This window comes from Cupressus sempervirens, chromosome 3, assembly GCF_028749045.1.
Source record: "Cupressus sempervirens isolate cs-2001-9-10 chromosome 3, ASM2874904v1, whole genome shotgun sequence".
Taxonomy (NCBI): domain Eukaryota; kingdom Viridiplantae; phylum Streptophyta; class Pinopsida; order Cupressales; family Cupressaceae; genus Cupressus; species Cupressus sempervirens.
Genome location: NC_143120.1, coordinates 704,338,898 through 704,349,195, shown reverse-complemented (window position 1 = coordinate 704,349,195; position 10,298 = coordinate 704,338,898).

Genomic DNA, 10,298 nt, shown 5'->3' with positions numbered 1-10,298 from the left:
TATAAAAAGATTAGGCCTTACAAAATCATCAAAAAGATTAATGATAATGCTTACGAGGTCAACTTACTTGTAAATCTTGACATTTTCCCTATTTTTAATGTTTTTGATTTATACACATTCAATGGAGATGTTCCTAATTTTGATGATGGCCACGGAGTGGATTGGCAACATCACCTCCCTAATAAGAAGGAAAAGATTGCCAAAATTGTTGACAAGCATATTACTTCCACAAGGCATGCCCATCTTAATAGATACTTGATATAGTGGGATAGGTTATTTGAAATAGAGAGTACATAGTTATCTGTGTGGGTAGTAATGCATTTGGATCTAATAAAATTGTAGCTATTTATAGATAGCCATTTGTAGGAGCTGTGTTTCTTTTCAGAAGGGGAGAATGATGCATCAACTTCTCAGAGTCATAACTATTGACTCGGATGTGGGTTTTGGCTGAAATTTATAGGGATTTGTGAAAGGAGGAGTTATTTGGATTGCCAATCCATCTTTGCTTGATTAGTGACCATTTTGACATTTCTTTGGGAGCCTAAAATTTTTTCTTGACCTCTGAAATTGGGTTTGTATGTTTTCTCCAAATTTTTAGAAAGTTATTTTTTGTCATAAATCTAAAATCATATTCTTGACTTCATAGATTAGTTGGCAATTCATCTTGCCTTAGTTGGTTTCTTTTCTTGGTAAAAATTGAGATTCGTAGGATGAGTTTTGGAAATTACCAAAAATGGAAAAAAATTGTTTTTTCATAAAATCTAACAAATATGGTAATTTTCATAATTGTAACAAGCAGGCATTTTCTTTCATTGTAAGGTGGAGTAGAGTTGGAGAAGTTTAATGAAGAATCTGGTATTCTAAAAATCTGTGATAATATTTTTTGAGTATTATTTTGAAAGGGTTTGGGCTACATCATTTTTATAGGCTGCTAAAGATTGGAAAGTTTGGAGGTAATTTGACCTTTGAGAGAAAGTGAGTTTTGGCTCTTACATGTTCAAAGTTTGATTGCAATAATGCATCATCATTTTATTCAATTTCTATTTTATTTCTCCATTGAATATAATAAAGATATCTAATTTATTAAGGAACTATGTAGATATCTAAACAACCTGAACTATGAAATGTGCATAGTGTGAAGTTGTTAGTCATAGATTAGCAATTTATTTTCATCTATGTGTATCATTGTGTAATTGGGAGTGTAAGAGACCACATACAAACTTCTTGTGAGAAAAAATGAGTAGGATTTATCATAGGTTATAAGGTTAGATGGTGTGCTGGAGGTTGCAACCATGCCACAAAGGGATGAAAGATATGTGTTCTCATTTTCAATAAAAATATTTGAGTTGGTGATAAGAGAATATTTAATTGTTAAGGCATTGAAGTTGTCAAAAGTGGTCATGTAATAGAACATTTTTGAATTGATATTTCTGAACAAGTGAGTGTTTTTCAAAGGGCTATTTAAATGTGTGTGTTGCATTATTTGTTTTTCTTCGGACCCCAAATGTTTTTTGTGTGACATATTGTTGAACAATGTATTTGAAAAGTATTCCTATACAATTGATGAGTACAACGAATGGGTACAAATGTATCTCGATGGATGGATTTCTTTTTATATGTACTCATTATCAATTTGATGCAAGTAAAGAAAGAGAAAAGCCCAAACTAATGATGGTTTTATTATTTTGATGGTTTTGAGTAGTGTGTACATGGTTTATGGTAACCCAAAAACTATTTGTGAGTGAGGTTTATGGTAAGCCTAAACCACTTTAGGATCAAGTTTGTGGTGATTTTGAAACTATTTGTGTGGTGTTTATGGAGTTTATGGTGAGCTTGAAACCACATCAAAGCATCTATTTATGGGTAATCCATAAAAACCTAAAATGATCATGTTGAGGGGAATGATATGAATGATAGTATTTGAGAAGTGATTGTAAATTGGTACCTAACAAGGCTTTAGGTAAGAACCCTTACTTTCTAGGTTATGGGGGATTTCTAAAATAGTTTGGTAATTAACTTATGGGGGGATGCTGGAAATATTAAATTAATCATCCCATACATGGTCGATATAGACCTATGACCCAACCACCATGCATTTCATGTTTTTTCAACTATTTTACATATTAGTTATAAATGATGTAGCTAACTCTGTGCTACAGTGTAACACACATTTAATATGCATTTCTCTATAGATATAATGGACTAAGACTTTGATTAGTAGAGCCCATATTTTGGTTTCTCCTTTGGTCTCCATTGTGTTGTAATTTTAACTCCCATTACTTGGGTTTTGGTGTAAGTCTATAATTGAGGGTTTCTTGATCCGTTTCTTGGATCCATGATATAAATCATGAGAATGTTTTTCATCTTCTAGAGATAAATCAATTGCATATTTCTATATTTCCATGCTTACCTACCCTTTTTTTCTTTTTTTTCATGAAAAGTAAGATTTTTAGTTTTCTACACACATGTTGGCCTCTCATTTTCATAGAGTCTAACTAGGTTGAATTTTCTATATTTTTTGAAGTACTTGGAATATTGCTTCTTCATTCTCAAATGTGTATGTTTTGCTATTAGTGATTGAGATCATTTTTAGTCATCTATTGCTAGACTGACGAAAAAAAACACCTGGATTGTAGACAACATTAAAATAAAATATGCATATCACTAATATATCTACAATATTTTTTTTCACATCCATCATTATGATGCAATCTTTAACATGATAAAAAATATTGATATACAAATATATACCATCTATCATTTCACAAACTTCTTTTGTCACATACCAGAAATTCATTTTTAAAACTGACTACAATGTTTCCTCTAATATTCAAAAACTTATTTCTAGAATAATCAATATTTAATACCTTAAAGAAGATTTGACATTGAACTCTATCATGGGCCTTATCTATATCTAGCTTAATTATCACACTTTATGTTATTGTAACATCTATTTCCCCACATTAAGCCTACTTTCGTTCTAGGAAATTAAAATTTCCAAACATTGCTTTGATCGCAAACCCAATCATAATTTCAATTTTATTAATAGTTTTGCAGAATGCTATTGAGTAAAGGCATCAAGGATTCAACATAAATTATTTCAATTTAGCTCGAAAAACTATAGTTCCACTCCATTGTTAGTGTTTTTTCCTTCCTATTTTCTTCTATGGAACCTCAAAGATGCTTTTCCTATGTAGAATCTTTTAAAAAATAAAAATCATACCGGTTATGAGTTTTATTTCCCCCCAAGGAAAAAGTAGCTACACTGGCTTCTTTGTGTGCAGCTAGATCCATCAATAACTGATTATCACGATCATAAAGTAAACTTGGATAAGTTTTTTCATGCAATCTATCTATTTTTTAACATAGAAACTATGTTGACGTCTTTGCTCTTTGTGACTTGAGGTTGTTTTATACTGGGTCCTCCTCAATTGGTGCTTCCAACATGGAGAGAACATTCAATGTCCTTGTTCAGCAGTAACAAGTGTCATTTTATATTGTTCCTTTTTTCACTTCATACACTTGCAGATCATCGTGTCTTCGTTGCCAATGGCTGCTGCACTTTGTCCTCTTGAATCCAACATGCCTGATAGTATTGCATTTTTTTAACCCTATTTCATCATTTTTAATGCGATTAATTTCATCTGTCACTTTTCATAACAGTACATGACACTTGCAATCCTTAAAATTTCCTGTCATGCATGTTTTACATTAGATTTACTGTGATAAAAAAAGAATTTTATGTATCCTTTTGCTCCTAAGATATAAAGATTGTCCTTAAAAATTCCTCCTTGATAGCCATTATAACATAGTTCATTTGTTAGCTGGAATAGTCATCCACTGCTATAATTTCATGTTATATCTCAATCTTCATGTTCATAGTAGTCTATCTTAGTCAGGTACACCTTCAAGGCCTGATATTTCGTACGCAATGTTGTTTCTCTTCTTCAGATTTGTCCATCATTTACATGCATCGAAGATATCCTTTCATAACCACTATACGCATCATTGACTATCGTATACCCCTATTATATTGTTTGTCAAAGTCATTGTTTATTTATACATTTGATACACGAATAACTTGAACCAAGAAAGTAAGATGAATTATAAGAGGATGAGTCTTGTGACTAGATCCTTAGACTCTTTTTATCTATGCATTGCAGGGACTCTCGCTTGGTAGGCTGCTATTATCACTATTTTTGTTGATGTGGTATTACTATTTTTTTATCCTTAAGACTTTTATAATAATATTTTTATAATAATATTGTTTACTGTTTTGTCAATCAACAATTCTTTGTAAGGTTACATTTTTAATTTTTAATATTTTTAACAATTTTCAGATCTTATTCTCCTGTAACAACACTATCATTTCCCTTTTGAATCGTATGTATGTTTATAACATAATAGTGCCATGTCTGTCTGCTTCTCAGAAGACTATTTTTGATGTCATACAACTGCCATTTAGTATCATGGCTCTTACATGGAATCCACTATGATTTTATTACAACTCCCTCTACTTTGTTCATGTTTATTAGTTGTTGGCTCTGCTCAAGTGACATAAGTTATTAATATTTGTTTTTTACACAGTCCAGTCGAATGGTATATTTTGAGTTCTGAAACTAGAGCATCTGCCGACTACTCATTAGATATTGTTTAAGCATGTTGACATTGTAGAAAGCAGTATTTGTTCATTTCATGAACTTGGGCTTGCTGTCATGTATTTGATGATAACAGTTTATCTATGCTTTTGATTAAATTTCATCACAAAAACTGAATACTTCTCAAAGAGCAATAGATCAACTCTCAAAGTAGTAGGGGTTATAAAATAGAAAAGGTAAAAATAAATATCATGATAAACAAATAATCTTTGTAGAACATAGAATTAATTTAATTGTGATAGAATTTAAAGTCAATCATGTCTTGGAGTTTCAAACAACTACCAATATAACTTTCATGTCTCTTTTATTTCTTTTGACAATCACAACGCAGTACCAAGGCTCATCCCTCTATATATGCGATTGCACAGGAGCTTTCAGGAATGCCACCTTGGACATTGTTTTCCTCGCTTCACTTGTTTTAAATGTCACTTGTTTTCAGATTTTTAAAATTTCTTTTTTACATTAGTTACACATATCTTTAGACTGTTTCTGTAAACCTTAATTAGCTATATTTATTTATTTTAACCATTTATTAGTGTTATATACATGTATAATTAAACGTAGATTTGAGATATAATTTTAATAACCTCAATTTAAGTTTTTCAAATTCATTTTAACATGTTCTATTATAACCTTTATTTTATATATTTATTGACATTGTGACTCAAGCCTCCCTTTCACTTGTTCGAAACAAAATTGTTATGTGTTTGTATGACTGCAAATAATGTCTTTATAATTATTTTATTTGTTCATGAAATCAAAATAAATGTTTAAAGTCCTCTTTTAACTTGTATAGAGTAATTTCATTCTTACTTTACTAAATAGTCTTCTAGACTAACAATAAAGGGACATTGTCTTATAAAATAGGTGAAAATAATTCTCATAAAATTGGGGGAAATTTGTTTTATTTTAAAAAATAAAAAAATATTTAAAAATTTCTAAAATAGTTTATTTTCAAAAGTAATCAAAATATGTCACATTTTTAATGTCACATGCGTTGGTAAATAAGGGAAAACTTCTTGGGAGTAATATCAAAGCAAAGTACCATGACTAAGGTTGTATAAATATTGTTAGTGCTTACACTTTGGTTCTTGACAATGATTGCTATTGTTCTTATTGGTTTGTGAGAATATGGAGTGGCTTTAATATAACAACCTCATCTATAACTATTGAATATTAGACAAGATATTGTGAGAAATTCCAATATATTGACATGCATTTTCATTAACATATTTATAGTTCTTATTACACAATAACAATAAGGCTTTGGTGATGCATTAACATGAGAGAGAAAATTAAACTCTTTTTAGTTTATGATTATATTTACAAGCAATAATTATACCCATTTTCAATAAATGAGTATGCTGAATTTTTGCTTGTAAAATACTTTAGTCAGGTCATGGTTTGCTATAATAATTTTGTTTCTAAAAAATAAATCCTAAATATTTATTGAATTTAAATATTCATTATCAAAAAAAAAAAAAAAGAATCAAAATTATAATTCTCATAGCATACTATTCAAATATGTAACTCATTTGAATCCCTAAATACAAAAATCTATTTTCAATAGGCCTTAAGAAAACATCAATTTGATAGTCACTTTCGAGTAACCATACAATTCAGCTATACAATAGTCAAGATATGTAACATTGTCAAGATTGGGGATAATAATTTTTTGAATTTGTTTTCTAAATATTATTGAATTATTTTTACTATAGGACACACTAGTTTTTAGTTCCTATCATATATGGCCTATGTAAATTCACTTGAACTTATCATTTGTTTTTCTAAATATGTATAGATTTGTCTATAGTTTGATGTAACATAATTTTATCACCAAACACAAAAATAAAAAAATAAAAAATTTAAATTAGGAAGAAAGCCTACCATTAAATTTTTCTACAACTTCTTTAGCATAAATTGGTTGGATCTCGGAAAATTAATCAAATTTTTAAACAAATGACACATTTAGATTATACAAAGTGTAATCTATAATTTCTTCTTTATACAATTCTATTTTAGATATTTGTCAATAGCTTTTTTTGAACATACTTAGGTGACCTCCAACATTTAGATCAAACAAGATCTAAGGCTATGGTACAGTTGGCCAAGATTTTTGCCAAACCTAAAACCCAAAGAAATTTGAAAAATATGGGATTTCTTTTTTGAAAATGGTGATGTAACCTCATTCAGTAAAATATACCGTTGATCAATACTTTTGATTTGTATCATATAGAATAATAGAATGTGTAGGAATGTATTGTGTTCAACATTTTACCTTTCTTTAAAAAAATATAGTAAATTTGTGCTATAACATCATCTATAGTATTATGTATATAAATGACATTAGTTATTTATATATTCTTTTACCATTTCCTATTTTATTGATACAATATTCTATCCTCTATTAGAGGGAGTTGATCATTGGGAACATATTAAAAAATTATAGGATTCATCAATAATAAGGATGTCAAAAATAAATAACAATAAAGTGTCTTTATCTTAGGCAAGAGCTTACAACGCATTGGTAAATTGTGAGCCTCTTATTAGAGAGGTCTTAGGTTCAAATCTACTCATGATTAACACATAATAATAATTAATCTTAATAATAATAATAAACAGCCTAGGCTTCAGTCATTTATCTATCAAAATTTTTTTTTTAAAAATGAAGTGTCTATATTAATAAAATTAAAGAAAAGGTTTTGTTTTGAGAAGAGTGTTTTGAGTAGCTATGGTTTGTGAGTCTTGTGATGATGGTGAGGTGGAAGACAATGATTACCCAAACATTGTAGGATTTTTACTAGTGCTTCCTATGATGGTGATTATGAATTCAACTTACAAGATGTATACAAGTTTGTGGGAGATTTTTTTTTACCCTTGGATGTCTATTTATTTTCTAGAGGCATTAGGCCAACCCCTGTTCTATTTTGCTATACCCATAGTAGGCATACATGGTTTTTTGTTTCAATTTTTTCTTATTCCTTGTGCGAAAAGGGTTCTTTGACCTCTTTGAGTTCCTCTTATGCATTCCTTGACCAAGACAAGTCTTGGGATATTCTAATTTTTAGTTTGGATTGGAGACATTCTAATTTTCTAAGTGCTTTTCTTCTAATAGTGTTGTTTGTGTTGGGCCACTCATTTTTGGTGCTTGGGTGCTTAAACATAGTGAGTGGGTTACTTCCTAATGTGGGCTTTTTTTGTTCTATGGTGATTGCTATTAGATTTTTTGTTTATGAGGATGTAACCTTATGTGGCATTTATACCATTTATATTCCCTATATTTTTGTTTATGGGCCATCCCTAGAGGGATTATTTCATTCCCTTCACTATTGGCTATTATGTCCATTTTGTCTTCGAGGAATGTTCAGGAGTTTATTGCTTTTTTTCGTAGCGAGGATCAAAGTTTCTCTTTGTTCAATTCCATTAGTGACGGTTTTTGTTCCTTTTGGTATGGATTTTACCATGTGGTGCTGGATGTTCAGGGGGTTGGTTTCTAGCTACTCTTGTAGATTTTTTATCACTCTTGGAGAATACTCTTGGGGTGACCTAAAGACATTTATTGAATTCTCTGTTATTTTTTTGAGATACTTTCCATTTCTAGTGGGGCTCAACACTTTCACGATTGAATGCCATCTTATTTTTATGACTACTTCTTTGTTAATGATTCTTGGAATTAAGATGTGTTTGTTGTAGATCTCTAGTCATTTGGTTGTTGGATTAATTTTTGGAAAGAAAGTTTGGTGGAGGTAGATAATAGGCTCTCTATATTGAGGTGATTGAGTTGTTTGGCTTTGTCTTCAAGTATGTTGTTCAGTTTATAAATTTTCTCAATTTGGTTTAGTCTATTTCCAAACTATGATTAAATGAAAACTTTTTAACATTTAGGGGTATTGTTTCTTATAGTAGCTTTGTTGTACTAGTGAGGCATGGTATCAATTTTAAAGGAACCTTTCTAGTTAGTAGTTATCTCTAATGGAGAACTCTTGGTAGTTTTGGCATGCTTTGTAGGATTGAAATCCTTAGAAAAATTATTTATGGTTGGTTTTCCTTCTAAATACCCTATAAGGTTTTGTGTTCCTTTAAAATCCCTAGGGATCAACTTTGGAAGCTTGTTTCCTTACCTAGTATTTTATCTATTATTCTTTTGTGAGGAGTTTTCTATTGTACCGGGTTTCCTGAGCCTATAAATCCCTATGTTTATAATTAAAAATTAAATTATAGAGAGAAACACTAAAAATGACCTAGGAGACATGATGAATGTAGAAGATGCAAATTTTGATGAAGTGAATGAGTAAATGCATCTTCAAATTTATCTTTCAATGATGTAGAAAATGTAACAATTGACATGATTCTAGGAAGAAGTTGGCATCTCCTTTTGAATTATTATCAAATTTAGATTCTGGATATCATACTTCATGGTAATTTATTATAGGAATAAACTAGTGGTAAAATTGATTCAATTTGAAATATAACATTCCAAAGAAACATTGAATGAATTTTTTGGTGCAAATAAAAAATCCCTCTTGTTTAAAATAAAGCATTAATGTTATTGAAAATGAATATCTTTCCATCAATGAAAAGGAAAATCCTTATGAACATGGTGTACATTATATTTTTAGTGATGTTTAAAAAAATTAGAAATTTAAAAACATTTGGGATGATCTTCCAAGCGTGATATCTTAGAGAAAAATATGAAACCATGCCATTAAAATATAAATTGATATTTTATTCTTTTAAAGAATCATAAGTAATAGATATACTTTTTACCAATAAAATGACGAGGAAACAAATTTTTATTTTTAATTAAATTTGTACATGAATGATGTGTTCAGGCAGGCATTACCAGGAAAAATAGAGTCAAGAAACCTCTAGTCTTTCTCATGGACTTGTATACATTAAAGATACAAAAAAGTACATTTACATTTCGCTATTTTTCAATAAATAGTGATATTGTGAGGATTGATCTTCATTTAGACAATTTAACAACTTTTTAATTTATTTATGTAATTTCCTTTTTAGTAGCCATTATTTCTATTGCTTTGATTTATAGTTGGATTGCCCACTTTATTTATCCTACATAGACTCCATTCTTTGACCAAGATCATTGTTAGTAATAGTCAACTAATGTTTTGTCCAAATTGAGTCTAAATTTATTCTTAACAATTCATGTGTATTATTAGAATGATAAAAGACAATCCATTAATCTTTATATATTGTTTTCAATGTTGGTCCCTATGATCTCTATCAAAACGATAAAGTGTTCTAAAATCTATCTTGTTCTCTTAAATAGGTTATTTAAGTTGCACTATAATTAATAGACTCATTATTATTGTGGTAATATACTAGTTACTACTCTTACTAATTAGTTCTCTTAATTTAAAACTCTCATAAATATTACAATAAATGTTTTCTACCATTCAATAATGAATTTAGACTAATTATTAGCACTAAGACAATTACTTTCTCAATGTTATTTGTCCATCTTGATCAATTACTTTATATCTATCCTAGCTGTAATTATATTATTCATTTTTATACCTTTAGTATTATATCAAATTTTGAAATCTTTACAATATAATAGCTATTGATTGTGAATTAAAATTGTATATCATCTAGATATGGAATCTAAGATCTATTTAT